This window comes from Macrotis lagotis, chromosome 1, assembly GCF_037893015.1.
Source record: "Macrotis lagotis isolate mMagLag1 chromosome 1, bilby.v1.9.chrom.fasta, whole genome shotgun sequence".
Taxonomy (NCBI): domain Eukaryota; kingdom Metazoa; phylum Chordata; class Mammalia; order Peramelemorphia; family Peramelidae; genus Macrotis; species Macrotis lagotis.
Genome location: NC_133658.1, coordinates 1,194,491 through 1,218,904, shown reverse-complemented (window position 1 = coordinate 1,218,904; position 24,414 = coordinate 1,194,491). Strand labels below are relative to the sequence as shown.

Sequence of the window (24,414 nt, the reverse complement as noted above, 5' to 3'; positions counted from 1 at the left end):
TGAATGAGTCTGTGACCTGCAGAATGAAACAAAAGGGGGAAACTTGCATGTTTTCGGATTGAAGGGAGCAAGCTTAGGGTAGAACGGTCTTGCCCTTACAGAAGCTCCACACCCCTGATTATGCCATCTCTGCTCTGCAGGTTCAGTTTTCCCCATTTATACAATGAGGATATTGATCAAGATTATGCTTCGGGGGGGGGGGCGACTAGGTGGCAAATGGGGCAGCTAGGTGGCACAGTGCATAGAGCACCGGCCCTGGAGTCAGGAGGACCTGAGTCCAAATCTGACCTCAGTCACTTAATAATTACCTAGATGTGTGGCCCTGGGCAAACCACTTTACCCCATTTGCCTTGCAAAAATCTAAAAAAAAAAAGATTATGCTTCAGGCACATTTCATTATAGACCCTGACATAGCAGATATATCCTTAAGTCCCTGAATCTATGTATCCAACTACAAAATGGCAAAAAACCAATTCATTTGTGTCCCATGTGATTTAGGTTAATGCAATGAGCAAGTTGACGAATGCCCAAGACAGAGGTGTTTGTAGGGTCTAGGAGGTCTTGCATTTTCCTCAGACCCAGTGATTGTTAGTTCACACTTAGTAGGTCACTTCATTCTGATACCATTTACACAGTGAAGTCTTAGAATAAGGAAAGAGTCCAAGTTTTGACAAACCCATTTGTGAGCAATTCCAAGACCTTGACACCCCTTCCCCTCCCATTCTACATCCTTCCATAAAACATATGAACCCCTTCACATTTCTGTGAAAACTTTTCCAGGGCTTCCTGAGGTTTCTACATAGGTCATGGGTCAAGAAACCCTTCCACCCATCCTGATCCAGGAGTTAGTATTCTCTTGTTTATCTGGGGCCTTGGAGCAATGGGACTTGTAGGCTGCAATGACTCCAAGGCACCCAGGAAGGACTCTTTTGTATACATCTACCTCTTAATAGGAAAGGCTTTCTGGGGCAACCTATGGGGAGCCATTGAAGAGTACCAAGATTCAAAGGAAAAGCCCATCTGCACCAAGCTGTGGCTACTGGATTTGAACCATGTAGCTAATTTCATCAGCAAGAACACCAGGGTTACTTCTCTTTTCCCTGTCTCTGTCTTATTCCAGAGTTCTGGTACCATCTCGAAGCACATTTTCCCACAAAGTGGTAAATGAGGTAGGAGCTTCTTAACAAAGAATCAGACTTGAGATATAAGGTATCCCACCCCAGAGATGCAATACCTCAGAACATGGTGGGTTCCCCTCCCTGGACATTTCCAAACAAATCTGAATGACCAAATTCTATGTATTAGAAAAGGGAATCCTTTGGAGGCCATTGAGGTCACTTCAAGCTCTGAAATTCTTTGGTTGTGATTTATTTTGTTTTTTCCCAATAGGTTTTATGACTTCAGTGGAAATATTGGAGGTGATTGGTTGCTTCCACAAACCACAGCTAATTGAAGCAGCTGCCCATACATTCAGTGGGAGATGAAGCATCTCTGACTCAACAGACTAGTTGGGGATGTTCAGGGAATCTCCCTGCCACAAAACATGAAAAAGACAATGAAATTCACCCAAAGAACCAATATTTGAGTGGTTTCATTTAACTCGAACAGCAAGCCTATGCATTCTGGATAGTTCTACTCACCAACAAGCACATCTAATGAGGTTAGTCAAACAAGCATATATGTTTTGGGATTCGTAATGATCACAGCAAAACCGTCCTCAGCTTCCTCCTCCCACTTATTTGGAGATTAGAAGGGAAAAAGAAGCTCTTCTCCTTTGGTGATTCCCAAATGATTTCTTAATTGAGAATGAATTGGTCTGGAGGAAGGAAATAGTCCTTCCACAGCTGCAGGAAAGGTTGGCTTAGCGATTCAGCCTCTGCAATGAGCCCAGGTGTTTACCTGCTCTGGATCCTAGAGTGACCATACTGGGGCAGCAATTTATCCTTAGACAAGAAAAGGATCGATCTGTCTTCTAGAAGACAAGATGAAGGATGATGTGGTCACATCATATGCTTAGCAGAGCGCTTCTCTTTTTTGTAATCCATTCAGTGCTTAATTTTTATTGCAATTCCACAGGTCCTTTTCCAATGTGACTCCCCACCCACAGTCAGCTTATCCATGTCCTCCCTAAAATACAGTACCCAGAAGGGAACATAATAGGCCAGAAATGACCACCCAGGTTGTCCCATTATCATGTCCTGGTTTCTGGAAGCTCTCCTCCTCTTTATGCAGCCCAAGATCTAAAAATACTTAGTAGGTCTCTGGACAGGTTTTTAGATGACAACAAAAGGGTTTGTGGCCAGAGGAGCAGCACAAGGAAGCATGGACAAAGTTTCTGACTTCACTGGCTTCTGGCTTCATTTCTCGATCTCGGTTCTGTTCCTCTTACCCCCACTACCTTCAGTCACTGGACCTGGCCACACTGAAGCCATGAAAGATAGTGGCTGTTGAAGCTGAATTCCCAAACCTCCAGCCTGAACCTGATGCTTTTTTCCTATCCTATTCTGTCTGGAAAGGGTTAGATGCTTGGACGTGCCAGGGCCCCAGACTGCCCGCTGGCCTGGCTTCCCAACTCTGTTCTCACAAGATAGGAGGACCAGCCAAATGAAGCTCTAGGAGGGAGTTTGGCTGCCTTGCTGGTGATGTGACATTGAAATTCCTCTCAGATGAAGGACATCATATAGGTCTTAGTCCAGAGGGGTCTTCCTCGGAGGTGCCCCATCTAAAGGTGGCCCAAGAGTCACCACACCCTGAGGCCAGCCTAGTAGAAGAACTTACAGGGCAGATGATCCTTGGGAGGGCAACCCTGGGTGGCTCACAATCTGCTCAGGTGTTGGGAGCCAGAAAGATGACAAGGCTCCTTGACATCCCAATAAAGTCCTCACAAGCATATGCAGCCATTTCACAAGGCCGACCCAGCACAGTGGGCCGAAGCTGAGTGGAGTTTTGGCCGTACTAGGAAGGAAGGAGGAGGAAGCTGAGGATTGAGCTGCTGACTTGGCCATTCTAGAGAGGAGAGCCCCTGGGCTGGGCATTACAGTTTTCCCTTCCCAGGTATAGGCAGGTGCTTGAAGGCTGCCAGTCTGGGGAACTGGACTGGCCAGAGGCTCTGTGGACTAATTCATCTCTGTGACTCTCCTTCTGGGGTTGATCCTATCATCTTGAGCTCAAGATCATGTGGATGTTAATTCCATGATTTCACTCAGTTCACTGGCACAATTGCCAGGCTTTTATCGATTTCGGGAAGGACAGGGGCTGCTGAGTTCTCCCTGCTTATTGAGAACTCAGCACCCAGGGCCCAGATCCACAGTACCTCCCAGTGCATATGCCCCAGCTCTGTCAACTAAAACCACAAAGAGAGAAACAGGGCCATGGGGGTGAAGATAACTGGGACGGGGCCTAGAGGCGTGGGATCAGCCACCAGGGATCAGAAAGACAATGGCAAGAAATGGAAGCAAGAACCTCCAGCAGGAAGAAGACAGACATGAGGGTCCACAGCTCTCCTAAGGTGACTTTTTTGGACAAATAAAGGACATTACAAAGTACCAGCTGGGGGCAGAATGTGGCCCTTGGGAACCAACCAGACTAAGGCTCATATGTCAGTTTTCTTGTAGTCAGAACATAGCTCCAAGGCCCTCAGACTTGGTGGCTGGAGGAACATTTGGACAAAACCCACAGAGAACAAAGACAAAGCCTTGAACCTACCTCTTGTTCTAGCTGAAATACATTTACAGCTACGTGTAATCAAAAATTTTATTTCCAGCTCTGAGCCAACCAACATTGATTAAGGCCCATTGGTAAGTTCTGGGAATACAAAGAGAAGTCCCTACCCTCAAGGAGCTTAGATTTTAATCAAGGAAGACTAAGAAGATGGAAGGAGACAAGCATGGAGGTGATAAAGAAGAGAGGTCTGGGTGACCTCACTAAAATGGAGAACTATCCCAAACCCTAAACAGCTGAAGAGCCAAACAAGAGAATCTGAACCTTTATGGCTAATTGGGAAGTCGTCATCAATAAAGGTGGCAGTGCAAGTACTGGTCTTTACATCCCGACTAAGAATAACAAGCATGGTGGGCCACTGTTTGATGCCAGCTAACGTCTGACTAAAAGTCAAACAGAATCATCCTCCAGAATCAAACATAAAACTCTCTGTCCAGTCCCTTACTCCCCTTCTGGTTTTCTGATGCCACACTCCCCCTCCAGCCTCTTTAAGATGGTAACACACACAGACCTCATCTCCTGACCATGGCAAGGGCTTGGCCTTGTCTGGGTCTCCTGCTTGGCATGCTCTCACTCTTCCCCTCTGCCTCCAACTGCCTTCAGGACAGCACAAGTCTCACCTGCCAGAGGATGACAACTTTCCTGGTCTTTCACATGGCCTAAATCTGGCCTCACAGGGAGATGATCTGTCCTTTAGACTTCCACTTCTATTCTTTGAAGGGTATGAGCAGGAGTTCCCCCATTAGACTGGGAGTTCCTTGCAGGGCCCTTTCTTTGAACCCACAGCTTTCAGCACCAGGCTGAGATCATAGCAGTGTTCAGTAGGTGTTTGTTGAGTGAGCATCTTAGGGCCTTTTGATTCTTCCATATTTTCTGTGATGGAGGAATAAGCCATTGTCCTTCCACCTGGCACCCATTGAGTCCCTTTGCTGGAAGGAAACCTGGGGCCCTCATTTAGGAAGAAGGATCCTTGTTAGAAGTGTCTTTATTAGAAAACAGTATTTCAGACCATCACTCACACCTTATTGCAAGATAAGGTTGAAATGGGTTCAGGATTTAGGCATAAAGGGTGGAACCATAAGCCAAGTAGGAGAACAAGGAACAGTTTAGTCTCTCTGATCCAGGGAAATGAGAAGAGTTTATGACCAAAGAAGAGATAAAGAATGTTATAAAACACAAAAAGATAATTTTGGTTACATGAAATTGAAAAGTTTTGCAAAACTAAAACCAATACAACCAAAAATCAAAGGAAGACAGTAAGTTGGGAAACAATTCTTATAGTTAGTGTTTCTGACAAAGCATTCATTTCTAAACTATATAGGGAACTTATTCAAATGTATAACAATACCATCATTTCCCTATTGACAAATGGTCAAATGCTAGAGAAAGACAATTCTCACAAGAAATGAAGACCATCTATAGTCATATAAAAATGTTTTAAATCAATTAATGATTGGAGAAACACAAATTAAAACAACTCTGAAGTTCCATCTCCACCCTATCAGATTGGTCAATATAATTAAAAAGGGAAATGATCAGAGTTGGAGGGGATATGGGAAACCTGTTAGTGGAGTTGTAAATGATCGAATCTTGCTGGAGAGCAATTTGGAATTACACCCAAAGGGCAATAAAACTGTGCCGACCTTTTGATCCAGCAGGACCACTACTGGGTCTGTATCCTGAAGAGATCATGAAAAAGGCTAAAACTCCCACATGTCCAAAAATTTTATAGCAGCTCTTTTCTGATGGTGGCAAAGGATTAGAAAATGAGGGGATGCCCATCCATTGGGGAATGGCTGAACAAATTGTGGAATATGAATATGAATATGATGTAATACTATTATTCTATAAGAAATTATGAGGGATGGGACTTCAGAATAGCCTGGAGAGATTGGCATAAACTGATGCTGAGTGAAGTGAGCAGGACCAGGAGATCATTGTTCACACTAACAACACTGGGTGATGGTCAACTATGATAAACTTGCTCATTTCAATTGTACAGTAATGAAAGACAATTCCAAAAGACTTGGGGTAGAAAAATACCATACCCATCCAGAGAAGGAATGGTGAAATTCAAATGCAAACCAAAGCTTACTATTTTCAATTTTTTAAAAATTGTCATATATTTTTTCTCTCTAGGGTTTTTCTGTTTTGCTTCGAGTCTTCTTTCACAACATGATTCATATGGATATATGTTTAACATAGCCATATATGTATAGCCTTTATTAAATTGCTTTCTGTCAGGGGGAAGAGGGGAGGGAGAGGGAGAAAAATGTGAAACTCAAAACCTTGCCAGATATAATTGTTGAAAACTATCTTTTCATGTAGCTGGAAAAATAAATAAAATATTTAAAATGTTAAAAAAAAAAAGTAAAAGAAGTGTCTTTGTTGTCCACATTACCTGTGATTCAGACATAGAAAAGCCTGAAGTTCCTCCCCATCTTTGGAGAATTGGAATGATGAGGACCCTTCCCCAGAAGATCCAAACTGACTTCTTTGCAGCTTCCCCCATTGTTCCTGATACTGAACTCCAGAATCAAACAAAGATGGCACCTCCTCCATGGGACCCCCTTCAAAAGATTGAACAAATCCAGTGCATCCCTCAGTCTTCTCATGTTCATCCTAGGCATCTCCAAATCCTTCAGTGTAACATGACTTGGATCCCTTGCCAATCCTGGCTGCTCTCCCTCAGATATGCTCCACCTGATCAAAGTTATCTTTAAATTCTTGTGCCCAGACCTGACCATGGTCCACCCCAGATGAGGTCCATCTGGGGGTGAAAGAGAGAGGCACCATTGCCTCCCTGCTGCTGGAGCCAACAGCACCATCTCTACCTGTCTTTCTGTCTCTCTCTGACTTCTTTTCTCTTTAACATTCTGGTTTTTTCTACATTACATGTCGAAACAATTTTTAACATCTGTTTTCTAAAATTTTGAGTTCCAAATTCTCCCCCTTCTTCTCATTCCCCCCTGCCTGGGACAGCAAACAGTTTGATCAAAGTTGTGTATATGCACTCTTATAAATATATTTCCTATTAGTCACAATATGTCTCTCTTAATGCTCATGGAAATTGTAGCATTGGGGATTGCCACACCCTGGGTACCTCATTTTGAACAAATGCACTGTTAATTGACTACACATTTCCCATTCGGTGAAGTTAATATTTTGTTGATGTTGTTGTCTCCACCAGCAGAGAGGAGAGTTGTGTTCAGCTCTCCATACCCCCATTTGGGATTTCCTTGGCAGAGACACTGGAAAGGTTTGCCATTTCCTTCTACAGCTCATTTTGCAGATGAGAAAACCAAGGCAAACAATATTAAGGGACTTGTCTGGGTCACATAGCTAGTAAGTGTCTGAGACTGAATTTGAACTTAGAAAGATGAATTTTCCTGATTCTAGGTCAGCTCTTTATACACTGTGATACTGCCTAGCTGCCCGAGTAAAAGGCTCTTGGGCAGCTGGTTGGCACAGTGGATAGAATGTCAGACCTGGAGAACAGAAATCTTTAAATTGGGCATTGTTGAGATTAATGAAACAGAAAGAAGTTGAAGTTCAAGGCTAGGACAGACCCAGACAAGAGCATCTTGGAGAGGAATGTGGAGCTCAGCAGACTTGGGTTCAATCCTTGGCTCATCACGCTTTGAGACTTTGACCATGCTATTTATCCACTCTGCAAGATGGCAGACACTCAATCAGGTGGTCCCTTCTAAGTCTAGATTCCAAATTTGTGATAAAGAGGTTTCATTGGTTTTCTTAAGTGCCTACTGTGTGCCAGTCAACAAGATACATTCCATAGAATGCTAGGTCATCTGTAGCACTAGTGAAAACAAAAACATACTGACCTTACAGAAGGCGATTGTGGATTAGGAAACAACATCGATTTAAGAGAATAAAGACATAAAGGAATTTACTTGGCAAGACACTCTACTTGGCCAACCTACCCTTCTCTGCCTGGACCCTTTCTGCAGAGCTCCTTTTCTTCCAGTATCTTCTCTTCATGCCACCTCCCCAGCTACCAACAGAACTTTTCAAAGGCAGACTCTGACTTCCCCACTGTCCTGCTCTGAAACTATTAATTCTGTCCATCACTACTTAAACCTCCATTCTATGCAAGGCAGGTTGCTTCTCCCAGGGACAAAGACAGGACTTCTTGAACCTCCAGGAGCCTATGACCTACCAGGAGGATACAGGGAAGGCACAAAGATGTGTCTCCCAAGGGATATTGAGGAGGGAGAAGACAGGCCCTACAAGGAGAAGGAAGGTAGGTTTCCCTGAGCTGTCTTGAAGAAAGATAATAAATCTGAAAGAGAGAATTGAAGATGGAAGGAGGGGTTCCTTCCAAGACATGGTGGCTAGCCACTTTAAAGGTACAGAAAGAAGAGGTGGTCTGTGGAGTTGGAGGAATAGCCAATAATTCCATTTGGGTAGAACTTGTAATTCCTGAAAGGAAGTAAACTTTTAAAAAAAGAGATCTGGTGCAGTCAATGGAAGGCAGATATAGAAAAGTCCTCAATGGCAGACTGAAGAATTGATCCTACATGATGGAGCTATAGGTGAAGGAGGGAAAGAAGGAAACCATGGAAATCAATACTAGACTGGGGAAGAGATTCTTGGGCTGAAGGCCAAGTCAGAAGGACAGGAAAAGCATTCAGGGGAGAATAAAGCAGGTACAGATGGGGTACCCCAGGTCAGAAAAGTAAGGGGCCACCAGGGAAAGATTCATGTGTCATCAAATAAGAGGCTTTAAACAGGATCAGAATATATCCAGCACATACTACATGTAATGCTGAACATGACCAGGCTATATTCAGGAACTAGATCACCAGGATGGATTCAGGAAACTCTCTATCTAAGGCTCCATGTGATATTGATGTATTCAGGACCTGACACATGTAAGGCCCAACATGACCAGGAAGGATTCAGGATATACTACATGTAAGATCCAAAATGACTAAGATGGATTCAGAATATACTACATGTATGATCCAAAATGACCAGGATGGATTCAGGATATCTGCATGTAAGACTCTATATGACCAGGATGAATTCAGGACATACTACATAAGGCTCCACATGAAAATTATGCATTCAGAATATACTACAAGAAAGAGCCCACATGACCAGGATAGATTCAGGACATATGCCACATAAGGCCTAACATGACCAGAGCATATTCAGAACATAATACATGTGAGGTCCCATTTAAGCAGCATGTATTCAGGACATAGTTCAGGTCAGCCAGCATTCTCTTCTGGGCACCCAGGGTTGAAGCATGCTTGGATTCTGCCTTTCTATAAGCTTACAGCCTTCAATGTGGAAGACACAAAACAGTTGTATGGCCTTGTGCCTATGACCTCTGAGACCTGCCTGCCCCTGCCACAGATCTGCCCATGTTCTGCCCGGTGATGCATGCCAGGGAGGTAGCAGTGAAGTTTTCTCATAGAGAGCTTGGAGGACAGCCAAAACAAGGAGAATATTGCCAAGTGGGAGGAAGGTTTCTTCCTGGGCCTCTATCTCCCCCCCACCCCCCTGCCATGTGTGATTCCTTGATCTCATCATTGGACCATGTTTGGAGTGTTAGCTGCAGGTCAAACCATGCCCTGAGCTCTCCCTTATGGCCAAGGGGAATGACAGACCCCTAGGTCACAGTATCTTTCCCAAGGCTGGACCACACCCCAACCTGTTTTCCTAGCACAAGGAATAGGTAGAGTCTTGTCTTCAGAACTGTGCAGGACAGGGATATTTCTTAGGAACCCAGTGGCCACCTAAAACGCAGATTATTTCTCCTTCTAACCCATTGGGAAGGAGCCTAACTCCCCAGTGCTTTCTCCAACACATATCTTGGGCAGAGGGTCTAGCAAGGGTCTATGTTCTCTACAATCAGAAATGACAAGGAGCCAGCTGGCCTGACTCTTCAAAGATGATCATGGGAACCCAGCCAGCCCAAGCTGTTCTGTTCAAGTGCCCTACCATGTGCAGAGGAGCCAGGCCCAAACTCCCTCTCTGGTAGCCCAGGTCCCTCTGTGCATCCCATCCTAGGGTACCCTGTCTTAAAAGGTCATTTCAGGAAGACCGAGCCTTGGGGCTCCAGGAGCCTACAGGCCTCCTCAATGGGAAATATAGAATGTTAGCCAGCTGTGTGTATACATATCCACATGCATATATACATATATATGCACGCCTTTAGAAAACCAAGAGGAGTTCTGACATGTGGGTGGGCCAGCCTGGCTGGGGTGGGAGTGGGGGCTGCTATTCTGGGCTTACCTCTCTCTTGAGAGGTGTTGCTTATATGCATATGGCCACAAACAGGTGAAGCAGAGAAAAGTTTCTAGAAGTCCTTATTTGGAGAAAGCACCAAGGATCCCAGATGGGCTCCCAAATGGGAGGTGGCCTTATCCTCATGGGGAGGAGGAGGATGGGAAGTCTATGCTCTTGGGCAGGTCTGAGCATTCCTAGATCAAGGGACAGGTGAGTCTGGACTATACCCCACAGTCAGGCTTAATCTCCTGTCCCCACAGGAAAAAAGGAGGTGACTGCAGAACTGAATTTTGACCAGTGAAATCGAGACTGGAGGAGGGGATTGGGGCAGGGGCCAAAAGTACGCAAGATTCCAATGGTGGGGAGAGGAGGGTGTCGGCCCATTTCAGGGACTGGTAAGTCATCGATTTGACTCTGGATAGAGAATCTACAGTGGCCTCTGGGTTCATCCCTGGCAGCTCCTACTCATACAAGGATCCACCCCGCCCCCCAGGGCTAACCTCCTAGGCAGAGGGTCTTCCATCTTTTCTTGAAGACCTCCTCCCCAACAAGAAGACTCCTCTTGTCCCTTGTGAATCCTCCCTGGGCCTGGGATGGTTCTCACTGCCCTGCTGTCATCTGCAACAAAATGGAATGTCAGTGTCTGTTCACTATCTACCTCTCTAGACTGTTTTTACCTTGTTTGTTTTTTTAACCATATCTGTAATTCCAAAGGAACTGAGAGTTTCTTCATGAGGAAATCCCTCTGCCAATCCAGCTTTTAGATGGAGAGGTACCTGAGGCCCTGGGATGTTGATGGACCACCCCAGGGTCACAGTTAGTCAGGTCAGAGAACTGGACAAGGCCAGCCCCTTCTGGCTCCAGAATTGATTCTCCCTCCTCCTGGTGATGCTGCCTCCCAGAGTCCAGCCTAAGCTCCTGTGAGAGGTGCTTGTCATGACCATGGTGCTTAAAGAAGCTGAGGCTGCTCCACCTGGGAAGCTGGAGGACCTAAAGCCATCTCCCATCCATCCCAGGATCCTTTCTCCTTCAGTGGCTCATCAGGAAAGAATAGGTGCATGGCCAACTGTCTCCTCCCCTGGAGCAGAGATGGAACTGAGAAAGCAGCTGATGCCCAAGGACTTTCCAAAACCTTTTAGTGCCATTGATACTAGCCTTAAGAGGTCTTTAGACATGAATCGCTGACTATTTATAGCCTCACTCAGGGCAGTCCAGCAAAAGCTGCAGAGAACTCTCCAAACTTCCATTTAGAAATCCTGAAGGGTGGGGGGGAGAAGGGAGGGGGATACCCACAACCTTGCCCTGGATCCCACCATGTGGACACAGTGAGAATAACCAGCTCTTCTTCTTGCCCTCCCTGGTAGCCTCTGAGGGAGGAAAAAGGGCCATGTGAGAGTCCAGACAAGGAGGAACCCAGACCCTTGGCATCTCTTGGTGTCTGAATGGTCAGAATCATGTGGTACCCATTCTGCCTTTGTTTCTTTGGTTGGCTTCCCTGGTCATGAGCATGTGGCACCTTGGTTTTCCTAGGCCTCAGTTGTGTGACTCCTTGGCCTCTGGTCACGAGTGTGGCACTTTGACTATAAGTGTATGGTGCCTTAATCATGAGCATCTGGCACCTTGGCTTCCTTGGTAATGAGCATGGGGCGTCTTGACTTTCTCAGTCTCTTTGTGCACATTCTTTCCTCGTCATGGGTGGACACATGACAGATATAGAACAGAACATGCGGGGTCCTGAGGAACCTTTAGAGAGGTCCAGCACCTCGAATCCAGAGTAGCATTTGCCACCAGCCAGAGCAGTCAAGAACTGGGAGAAGACCACAAGGAAGCCAAGTCAGCTTGACAGAGCCCTGGCAGACAAACTGCTGTGGCCCTCAAGCGAGGGAGTGGCTTGTTCATTGGCAATTCCACAAACAGAAGTGACAGTGTTAGAGACTCAGTGAGGAAATAAAAAGTCAAAAGAAGTGGGGAGGGGGCGGCTAGGTAGTGCAGTAGATAGAGCACCTGCCCTGAAGTCAGGAGGACGTGAGTTCAAATCCAGCCTCGGACACTTAATAATTACCTAGCTGTGTGGCCTTGGGCAAGCCACTTAACCCCAATGCCTTGGAAAATCCTTTTAAAAAGTGGGGAAAATACTCCAGACCACCCTTCCCAGGGAACAAGTAGATTTCCTGAGGGAAGAGTAAACCTCCTATTTGGGGTAGCAGGTTAGTGTCAAGCCTAATTGACATTAATTAGTTCATTGAAATCAAAGAAATGTTAACAGGTTAACTGATCCTGGGGGGCCTGTGTGGAGTCCAGAATTATTCAGTCTGCAAGAAGAACCACTGAGTTGGAGCTCCAAGTCAACAGAACTTTACTAAAGGGTCCATGGCCCTTCTAATGAAGCAGACTTCTTGTCTTCCTCACAATCTGTGGTCCCCAGGACTTTGGTTTTATAGAGTTTGATGCCCAGATACTCAGGAGTGGCAAAGTAAACTACAAAATCCCTCTGTTTGATAGAATTTGTGTTTGAGGACCAAAAATGATATATCAGCAGGGGCTCCTGGGTTTGGAGGAAGCATGGGATATCTCTGCTGACTAACTGATCCCATGAAGCGTAGGCTCCTCCACATGTGGGGTGAGAGGAAATGATATGAGTAACACAGAGATGCACTGGGGGATGTTCCATGCCACCCCAAAATGGACGTGGATTGAGTCACTCAGATGGGAATCTCTTTGACAGGATTCTCATGGCCGTGCTAGAGAGTAGTAAAGGACCAGAGATAAATGAAGGATTGACATTTGAACCTCTCTTATCTAATTCAGCCTCTACAATTTATGTAACTCTGGATCAACACTTGATCTTGTTAGCCAACTGACTAAATGTGTGTTACCAGATGAGTTCATCACAAATTATCGCTCATCAGCATTACCCCATGGAATCTCACTGAACTGAGTCATACTGATTGCAGTGGAGTGGGGGCCCAAGTGCCTCATAGTTTGTGTACACCCTTCCATTCCTTCTGAGTTACCTTCAAGTCTGGAGGGTAGACATAGACTTTCCCTGGAGACCCAACCCACCAGTCAAGCGAGGCCAGGGAAGTGAGCCGTGAACACGTCCTATGTGAGATAAAGATGATTTGGGGGAAGATAATCCTAGGGGGAAAGAAGAGCATCCTGGGGAATCAAAGGAGATGACATTTGAGCAGTCTATGAAAGCCAGAGATTCTGAGAGGCAAAGGTGGGGAGGGAGGGCACTTCAGGCATCTGACCTAGTCAGTGAAAAGGCAAAGAGATGGGAGGTAGTGTATGTGAAGAACAGAGAGTAACCCCACGACCAGAACAGATCAGGGAAGGGCTGAGGAGGAAGAGACAAGGGAACCGCACTGTCCTGAGGACTTTATAATGGCTTTCTCATTTGATCCCCCACAACCGTGGAAAGGATGTTATCATCCCCGTTGTACATTTGGGGAAATTGAGGCAGACAGGGTTGAGGTGACTTGTCCAGGGACATACAGCAAGTAAGTGTCTGAGGCCAGATTTGAACTCAGATTTTGCTGACTCTGGGTGCAACTTAGCTTCCTGATGAGTAAAAATACCAGCAGGTGTGAAGGAGTCAAAATGTAGAGGGCTTTAACTGACAAACAAAGTAGTGAACATTTTCCCCTGGAGGAGTTTATTCAATTATTGGCCAATTTCAGGGGAACCCTCTCCTTTAGGGTTTTCTTGGAAGAGAGATGGAGTTTCACCATTGCCTTCTCCAGTTCACTTTACAGATGAGGAAACTGAGGCAGACAGGATGAAGGCCAGGGTCACACAGTCAGGAAGGGTCTAGGTCGACCTTGAACTCAGGACTTTGAGGGCTCCTTGATTTCAAACCCAGCACTCTATGCACCTTGGTGCCACCTAGTGTCCACCTGAGAGATAGCTTCGCCAAGAAGCTCCCGGGGAAGCCAGGAAGTCCATTACTGAGTCTGATGTTCAGTATTATACTAGAGATGCTAGGCATAGCAATAAGACAAGGAAAAAACAGAAGGAATTAGAATAGGAAATGATGAACTAAAGTCATTGCTCTTTGCAGGTGATATGATGGTATATTTAGGGAACCCCAGAGAATAACTAACAAAACTAGTCAAAACAACGACTTTAGCAAAGTTGAGGGCCATAAAATAAACCCACATAAATCATCAACATTTCTATATCTTACCAACAGTCCAGCAGCAAAAGATAAAAAAGAGAAATTCAATTTAAAATAGCTATAGACAATATAAAATACTTGAGAGTCTATTTACTGAGACAAATCTGGGAACTGGAGGAACATAATGACAAAATACTTTTCACACAAATAAAATCATATCTAAACAATTAGAGAAATATCAATTATGCAAGTACACTGAGTTAATAAAATAGAAATAGCAATTCTATCTTAATTAATTTACTTAGTGACATACCAATCAACGACCAAAATTATTTTATAGAGTTAAAAATAATAAAATTCATCTGGAAGAACAAAAGGTCAAGAATCTCAAGGGAAATCAGTGAAAAGTGAGAAAGAAGGCAGCCTAGTCATTCAGCTCTAGAACTAAATTATAAACTGGTAATCATCCAAGCAATCTAGTGTCAGTGGAATGGATTGGGGACACAGCACACAAAGGTAGATGATCATAGTAATCTAATGTTTGCTAAACACAAAGATCCAAACCTATGGGACAAAAATTCACACATTGGCAAAAAAGTTCTGAGAAAACTAGAAAGTGGTTTGGCAGAAATTGGGTTTAGCCCCACATGTCACACTGTATACCAAGATAAGGTCAATAGGGACACGTGGTTTAAACAAAAAGGGTGATACCTTAAGCAAAATGAAATATCTGGCCAGATCTATGGATAAGAGATGAATTGATGAGCAAAGAAGTACAGAGGATTACAGGAAGTAAAATGGATAATTTTGATCATATAATATTAAAAAGATTTTACACAAATGAAACCAATGTAGCTAAATTTAGAAGAAAAGAAGAAAACCAGGAGAAAAGCTTATAGTAATCTTCCCTGATAAAGGTCTCTCTTCTCACATATACAAGGAACTGAATCAAATTTACAAAAATATGACTCCTTCCCCAATTGACAAATGGTCAAAGGATATGAATAGGCAGTTCTCAGGAGATTAAATCAAAGCTATAATCATGTGAAAAAATTCTCTAAATCACTATTGATTAGAGAAATGCAATTTAAAACAACTCTGACATATGATCTCATACCAATTGGAGCAGTTAATACGACAAAAAAGGAAAATAACCTATGTTGGAAGGAATGTGGAAAAATTGTAAACTGATCCAATCATTCCAGGAAAACAGTTTGGACCTTTGCCCAAAGGGGTATAAAACTGTACCTACCCTTTGATCCAGGTCCGGACTGTGATTCAGTGGCTTAGCTCTCCCTTCACCTTGATGTTAGTGCAAATGGGATGCACAGACCATAATGCCTCTTCCCGGACATCTCACGTCAGACAGACAGTGGACTATGACCAACTAAACCTTCAGTGAATATAGCTATTCCTAACTATACCTAACCCCAACTCAATTTCTAAACCTGATTCTAACTGCCCAATCCCACATCTCCTTGTCTTCATGGCAAGATTAATAAGTATGCTTTATCAAAAGTTTTACTAATATCAAGAAAAGCTCTAGCAACAGCCTTCCCCTGCTTCACTGGCTTATGAAGTTGGTCTGGCAGACCCTGTCTTTAATGAAATTGGGACGACTCTGGGAAATTGTTACTTCTATCTTAATACAGCCTTGAACCTCCTCTTCAATTACGCGCATCTACAATTTTCCAGGTATCAAAGACAAAGCACATTGAATGTCAGAAGTCAACCTGACCGACCAGCCTGAACAGGCATCTCCACCACAACCTTCCTGACAAGGGGTCATGCAGCCTCTGCTGGAGGTGCTCCAAGGGAGCCCCTGTTTCATGCCCTGCCTTCTAAGGGTAAAGTTCCCCACCATTTTAGGAAGCAGCTCTCCCTCCTAAGACCATAAGTTCTCCCTCAGTCTTAGGCAGGGATCACAACTCCCCAGGCAAACTTGTGAAGGCAGCAAGCCATGCATCACATTCCTGGGAAATCATCAATTCTCCTTGTTAACAGTCCAGAAGAGTCAACTGTTAATTAGCTCAACAGGCTCCATGTGACAATCCCAAGAGGAGGTTTCCATTTCCTTCCTGCTTCATAGTGCAGGTCTGTTCAGAGAAGCATGAAGTGCACCCCATGGAATACGGGCTCCAGAAGAAGACTAGTTCAGGTTCAGATGGAGGTTTCCCTAGAATTCCTTTGGGTGGAACTTCATACCTGAAATGGCATTGGAAGCTGAGTACTCAGATTCTCAGAATGGCTGAGCTAGAAGAAAAATCAGGAGCTCAGATCCAACCCATAGCTGAAGAAGCAATCCATCCATGAGGGGGAATTGGCACTCATCTAATCTCTCCTACTTCCACTGTGGACCACTCTGACCTTCCCCACTTGTGAACACATTTCTCCTTCTCATGATAAATGATAGAGGAGATAAGGGAAAATTGGGCCACTAATTTGATGATTTGATGTTTCTCCTTCAAAGAAGACCATGACGTCAGGGAGGTGAAGCCATGACAAACACATGAACTTAATCTGAGTGAGGGGCTGTTATGCTAAGTCACCAGCCTCACTTTCTCCTCCAGTGGATCCCGTGGTCATATATGAATCAAGACAACTGGAGATGTCCCTAGATGGAAGGTGGCTGGGGTTAAGTGATTTACCCAAGGTCACACAGTGTCAGGTTGGATTTGAATTGCCATCGTCTTGATTCCTACCATTCTGGAGAGCAATTTGGAGCTATCTGTGCCCCAAACTCTCTAAAACTGTATACACTCTAAGATCTAGCAATACCACTGCTAGATCTATACCCCAAAGATTTCAAAAAATAAGGAAAACTATATATTTGCACCAAAATATTGATAGCAACATTTTTGGTGGCTAAGAATCGGCCATTGAGGGGACACCCATCAGTTGGAGAATGACTGAACGAGTTGTGGTTCTTGATTATGATGGCATATTACCATGCTAAAAAAATGTAAAGCAGGATGATTTCAGGAAGAAAAACTGTAAAAGCAACATGAACTGATGCATAGAATAATAATTGTACACAGTATCCGCAACACTTGACAGTGAAGAACTGTGAATTAACCTGGCATTCTCAATAATAAAATGATCCAATGATCCCAAAAGACTCATGATGAAAAATGCTATCCACCTCCAGAAAAAGAACTGGGTCTGACAGTCTGAATATAGACAGAAGCATACTACTTTGCATTTTCTTTTTCTGCCCTCCTTAAAGTCCTCTTGCACAAAATGACCTATATGGAAATGTTTTACATGATTTCACATGTAAATTCTATAACAGATTTCTTACTGTCTCAAGAAAAATGTAAGGGAGAAAGGGTGGGATAGAATTCAGAAAGCAAAACTTAAAAAAAAGAAAACAATGAAACTTACATGTAATGGAGAGGATAATATATAATAACTTCGGCCACTAATAGAAGTCTCTTTTAAAAAAAAAACTGATCAAGGGGCAGCTAGGTGGCACAGTGCATAGAGCACCAGCCCTGGAGTCAGGAGGACCTGAGTTCAAATCTGACCTCAGACATTTAATAATAATATGGCTTTGGGCAAGTCACTCAACCCCATTGCCTTGCAAAAACCTAAAAAAACCTGATCAATAAGAATAGAGCAACACAATGGACATGTGTATGTCTCTTTCCACACCTGTAGTTCACCACTAGTGGGAAGTAGACTGGGCATTCCAAAAGTCTTAGTGTGGATTTAAGATTTAAAATTGGTGCAGCTAGGTGCCACAGTGGATAGAGCACTGGCCTTGGAGTCAGCAGGACCTGAATTCAAATCAGACCTCAGACACATAATAATTACCTAGCTGTGTGACCTTTGGCAAGTCACTTAACCCCACCACCTTTCAAAAACCGGAAAAAAGATTTAAAATCACCACTCTGCTTCTTTTTCCATGCTCAATTTTAGTTTCATGAACCTAGATATCCCTCCTGAGAGAAGCCCATCATTTTCCCACTCACCACCATGCAACTAATTCAAGTCTTGATTGACTCCTCCCCACCGATTGGAGGGCTGAGGAGGATGGGATGACAACTCCTCCTAATGCCTTCTTTCCAAATGGAGGGCAGAAACTGGTCTTGCAGACCCCTCTGCCTGTCATCTGCTGTCACTCCTGGTTTCATCTCTTCAGAACAAGGACAACCCCACTGCTGTCCTGTCACCCCTAATCTTTCTACCACCTCTCACATTGCAAGTTTCCAGAGTGCAAGGAGCTTCTTTTTGTTCACTGTACCCCCACAGTAGGGCATGATAAATCTTTATTGGTTTGGCCCCAACTCCTACTCCCCAAGGTTTCACAACCTCATTTTCTGCATTTGTAGAATGAGAATAAAATGAGAGAATGCATTTGACTAGAGAATTTTGCCCAAACGAGTGTGACCCACTGTCTCCAGGAGTAGTGGTCTCCCCAGAATAGGCATGGTGAGTGAGACAGGAAATCAGACTTACGCTCACTCCCTCAACCCCTTCCCTTGAGGGTAGTGAGTCTTCAGAACTTTTATGGACCATGGGCCCCTTGGACAGTCTAGAAACCATATTTTCATTTTTTAAATACATATATATATATATATATATATATATATAATTTTTCCCAATTGCATTACATTTAGGATTTTTTAAAGTTTTGAGTTCCAAATTCTTTCCCTCTTCCCCACCCTCCTCAAGGTTATACATAATGTGCAATTAAAGATTTTACATGATGTGCAATGAAGACTCATTTTTAATGCATAAAAGAAAGTCTATAGGATGGCAAAGAAAACTAAATAGACCAAATCATGTCACCCCCCTACTCAGTAAACTCCTCAGTCTTCTTACCTGCCACTCCCCTCCTAGCATTAAATAGAAAACCATCTGTTTGGTGTCCAAAGCCCTTCAGAATGTGCCCCTCCTCCACACATCTTTCCACTTTTCTTACATACCACGAATCCAGCAATGATGCCTTACCCCCACCACAGACCAGCCTTGCCTCAGTGAGCCTGCTCCCCTTTGACAATGAAAAGACTCTTCTCACTCACATCTCTAGGGAAGATGCTGCCAGAGCCCAGAAGCAGCTTCCAAACACATTGCTGACAGGTCACATCGACCTCAAGTCTGATGTTCTTGATTGAATCATCTGTTCTCTGTTCCCAGCTCTGGCACTCGATGTCCTGCCACCAACAGAAAGTGGGGGATGTGACATGTGGGCATCCTCACCGTTCCCTGTTTCCCCTGAGCCTTTAACAGTCCCTCAGAGGCCAGGAGTGGGCTCTACCCCTTCCTCTGTTTATGCCAGTCTTACCCCACCCTCTTTCTAGCAGTTCCAAATGAAGGACTCCTCAGTTCTGTGAAGTTAGACAGATGCAGCAGGGCACCTTGGAAAAAGTTCTAGACTAGAGACAGAGAACCCAGGGCCAACCCTGGCTGTGCCATTTGGGAAGTAACTGTAGAGAAGTCATGACCTCTCCAAGGACATCTTCTGGCTGATCCAGAAGCATGTTTTCTGACATCAAATCTAAATAAGTTTCTCTGCAGCTCTCCCTGACTCTGCCTTCTGACCAAGCACCCACAGGACAGAGCCCTTTAACCATCTTCAGCCTAGACAATGCCCTCTGGCCTCCCTTCTCCAGTTCCTCTTATCTATAACTGACCTCTTTGTTTAATCTTTGATGTTCTGGGGTCCTGGAGTCTCTACCTACTGAGAGCATGAAATGAAGGCTAGCTTGGTAATGGACTAGCCAGTGGGACAAGCACAGGAAGCTAAGGAGTTCAGGGGGAGGCAGATGCTCAAAGGCAGTCTGGTCAACAAAGAGGGAGAAAAGCCCCAGAGAATCCCAAAGGTTTAGAGACCCCTATTTTCTGCTGCTCCTCCTACCAGGGTCAATCTTCCCCATGTGTTCTAATGGAGGAATGCCCTGGCTCTTGCCCTTCACCCCCCCCCATTCCTCCCAACCACTCTTGGCTCCCACGTATTCCCACAAACATTCAAAATGTTCAGACCTCATCTGCCCCATCCCTCAAAGGGTACCTTGTCAATCACACCTCTCAGGGATAACCTTTGCCTCCATAGTGGACTTGCTTCCCCATCATGGAACCTCTCTGACAACCCAGGACAAGAATCCTCCTCTCTCAGAGTCTTCTTGGTCAACTGCAAGCCCTTGAATCCTGATTGTCACTTCATCCTGGTTGCTCTCATCTCTTGGGAGTTTATGAAGGTGGAATGGCTAAACCCAATGAGAAGAGTTGGCTGATTGGGCAGGTCCTGAAAAAAGCCAAGAGTCCTGATCCAGGAGGAAGGAGTCCTTAATTCTGCTCTTAGCCCTTCTGTTAACTCAGAGCATAACTTTGGGCAGTACATTAGCCCACTGGACTGATTTCATGACGAATACCATAGGGGTCAGTGTAGGAGGCCTACACTGTCTTACCTCTGACTTATGCTTGGAAAAGGAAGCTGGTTGCACCCATTTGACCAGATCTCCCCTTGGCTTCCCTTCAGCCCTTAGTGAAAAGAAAAGCCCCTTCCTAGAAAAAAGGGACAATACTAGGACTTCTCTGGCATTTGGTTGGACACAAGCAGTTTCATCATAAGAAACCTCTCCTACTCCCCCAGTCTGAGTTTTCCATGAAGCCAACTGAACAACAGTTAGGTTTAAATGGGTTTTTGGACAGGTGTGCTCTGCCTCCCCAATCCATTACAAGGGCTTGAGGCTAACTTCCTCTCCCCTACAAACTCAGCCCAAGCCCTGATGAAAGCACCTACTTTGTACAAGATGCTCATTCTCTGTTGGCTGTATGACCGGAAAGTATAGGAATGAATGGAGAGATTAGTGAATGAGACAATGGAGATGTTCCCCACTATGATCATCTTGGAGAGCTCCTGGTCATCTCCCCCAGAAGGCATCAGAGAACGCTGCCCAGGGAACTCAATGTATCTAAGGAAGGAGAAGGCAGCACCAGCCCTGGTCATAAGAAGCACCTCAAGCCTGGGCAGTCTGAGACAACCCTCCAAGTCAACTTTCTGTCAAGAGACTGAGAGATCCTTGGGGCATCCTGGTCAGGGTCCCTCTGAGGGAGCTGGAGACCCAAGGCAGACCCAATCCTGTCCTGACACCATAGCCTGACTTCTTAGCTGATCTTAGAAGTCCCTAGCTCAGAGCAGGCCCCATGCATGACTCTGATGGCCTAGCCTGGATCACCATCAGCTCATATCCTCACAGAGCAAGAGCTGGCTACTTCTCAAAGGTATCTACTTAACCAGGGTTCTGAAATCCCTTCAGATCCCTGGGAGCTGTCCAGTGTCCTGACCCAGTTGGGGCAGTGCTTACCAATACCCTTTTCTTCTGTCTGATTCTTCCCATGCCAGTCTCCAGCTCTTGGAGCTCTGCCCTCTCTAGGACAAGTTCAATGAAACTCCTCCCTCCTCTGGGTCTTCCCAGGACACATATCCCTGCCTCTTTAACTGCTCTTCCATTCCAGGCCTCACAGAAGCACCAAGGAATCAGTCAGCAAGACTTGGGTTTTGTCCATGCTCTGCCCCTTTGGGAGACTCAGAGACCTTTCATCAGCCACTGGTTCAGCTATTCCAAGGCCCAGTAAGCTCACTGACCTTCAAAGGGACATGGCCCCCAGAGTTGCCCAACCCTGATGCCAGGGGCCCAGACAGAGACTGCTGCAGATACAAGAGGTCCAGCATGGTCTCTTGGCATGGAAGGCATATGGGCCAGTGGGGATGGAAGCCCCAGCCTATAGCCTGGACCCTACAGTCCAGGATCCCCCTCTTTATCCTCATCCCTCACTGAGATCTGGTCCTGTTGTTCCTCCTGACAGGTGGGGATGTCACCATAGGGATAAAGTTAGTGAGGCCCCCCTGCCCTTCCTCCTCTCTTCTGTTTGCCAATACCTGGGTTGTATGGTGTCCTTTAGACCTGTTAAGAACCCAGGAGATCTTGAGCTGAGTACTTTGGAGGCAAAGCATGCCAAGGAGAACTCCAGTGGCACACTGGTGCCCTGGAAGCCCTTTAACAGTTGCAAAGCAACCTCCCAGTCCCCCCTCTGGGTGGGGGGGGTCAGCTCTGCAGTCAGAAGCCTAGTCCCATTCTAGCAATGATCCTAGCCATGGTGTGGGGGGAGGGAATCCTGCTGCCAACCACTGACTCACTTACCTCCCAACACCCTAGGGTAGGTGCCTTCTCCCCCTCCTCCCCCCACCACAAGACAGTCTATAATGTTGAAACTTTATCTCCCTCCCAGGGCAGCCCAAGTTCACTGTCACTCAGAATGAGGCTGGGGAGAGCCCTAGGGGGGCTGACCGAAAGGACTACCCCCGCCCCCCACGCTGTACAGACAGTTTCTACATTGCAGAGTACACTGAACGTGGAGGCAGGAAGACCTGTAGGAAAATTCAGTCTTAGTGAACAAGTCACTCAATCTCTGTTTGCCTCAATTTACTCAACTATAAAATGGGACTAAAAATCATCCTTGCTTTCCAGAGAGAGGGAGTCAATAAGCATTTATAGAATGCCTACTTCATGCCAGATCCTGACTAAACATTTTACAATGTTGATCTCATCATATCATCACAGCTTTGGGAGATGGGAGCTATGACCTCCATTTTGCAGTTGAGGAAACTGCAGCAAACAGGGTGAAGTGATCAACCCATGGTCACCCAGCTTGCAAGTGACTGAGGCCACATTTGAATTCCTGCTCTCCCTGCTCTGTCACCAGCTGACCACAGTCAACAAGATCTTTGTAAAGTGCACAGTATTGCCCTGGTACGGAGTAGGCTCTTAGTAAATTTTTCCTTCCTGTCTCCCTCCTTTCTTTTCTTTCCTCCCTTCTTTCCTTCCTTCCTCCCTTCCTTTATTTTTCCTTCCTGCTTGTCTGCCTGCCTGTCTATACACCAGCTTCCAGGTAGCAAAGACCATTCAGGAGAGGATGCCAGGGTGTCCTCTCCCAGCTCAACATGCCAGGACTCCCCATCTACCCCTCAGACCTTCCTGGGAAAAATATTCCTGCCTCGGCTTGCCAACTCCCTGGTGGGGATGGATAGGGAGACTAAGGCAGTTGTCAGTTGCCATGGGGATGGTCTCCTACCATCACACAAGACAGCAGGAGGATGCTCCATATGTCCTGGGGAGGAGCTTCTGGAGGAAGCAGCATCAATGTTCTTCCAAGCAGGGAGCCTGGACTGGAGGGGCTAGCCGGCCCCCGCTGGCCTAGTATCCTTGGATCTCTGGCATCAGCTATCACACCTAGGAGTCAAGAGATCCTAGATTTAGGTGGGAAGAGGAGCTTATGCCTGCTAGGCAGCCCTCCACTCAGGGGGCTCCAACCTGGAGAGGCAGTCAGTCATCCAGGCTCTGCTTGAGCCTCTCCACTGACACTATTAGGTAGCTCACTACTAACCAAACAGGTTCAGCCCTTGGATTGGTCTCTTCTGACAGTGAGACCACTGTTCTTTATCAAATCCCAACCTTCTCTTGACAACTTCCTTCCTTCCTTCTGCTTCTAATTTATTCTGGTTCTGCCCTCTAGGGTCAAGCAGAAAGAGATGAATTGATCCCTTTTTCATGGGAAGTCTAACCCATTGAACACTTGAAGACTTGCTGCCCTAGGGACTCTGAGGCCCTGGGCTAGAAGGAAGGAGTCATCAGCGGAGGAAGGAGACCTTGTTAGTCTGGTGCATGCCAGCCTTTGGGCACTCATTCCTTTGTTCACTCCTTCAAGTTAATTCAATCTCAATGACAGGAGCAAAGGACTCAGAGCCCAAAAGGACATTAGAGGCCACTTGCACCAACCACCTCATACCATTTTTATAGATGGAAAACCTGAATTTAAAGAGAGGGAAAGTGACCTGTCTAAGGGTCCCATAAGCAGAACTAGGATTCAAATCCAGACCCTCTTCATCCACAACATTGCTTTGCCTTCACACTGGAAGACCTGTTATGGCTTCAGAGTCACCTTCATAACACAAGATGATGGAGCCTAGAAATAAGCTTGGGATTTAAGTGAAGTGAAAACCCAGTGTGATACAGCCAAGAAACTAAATAGGAACTTGTCTAATGGAAATGGTCTCTCAATAAGTCAGCTGACAAACATTTAATAAACACCTACTAAGGATCAGATCCTTGGCTTAGTTCTGGTGATATAAAAACAAAGCAGTCCCTGCCCTCAGGGAGCTCCCAGTCAAATGGGGAAGACAGTATAAATGACTAGTACAAAGAAGGTGATCTCAAGGGAGAATGTCTACACACTGAGGGGCCTGCAGAAGGTGGGGTCAAAGCTGGACTGTGGAGGCATCCAAGAAAGCTAAGAGAGAGAGGTTGAGA

General features: G+C 45.3%; 1 long non-coding RNA gene across 1 annotated transcript in view; it reads right to left on the bottom strand.

Moving 5' to 3' along the window:
* The window catches only part of LOC141512544 (uncharacterized), a 37,760-nt gene extending 17,453 nt beyond the window's left edge, over positions 1-20,307 (bottom strand). The window contains exons 1-3 of the long non-coding RNA XR_012475525.1: positions 20,115-20,307; positions 19,126-19,257; positions 10,479-10,596 (exon numbers count right to left, since the gene is read on the bottom strand). This is a non-coding gene — a long non-coding RNA (uncharacterized LOC141512544). The remainder of the gene's footprint in view (positions 1-10,478; positions 10,597-19,125; positions 19,258-20,114) is intronic.
* Between the last annotated feature and the right edge of the window lie 4,107 nt (positions 20,308-24,414).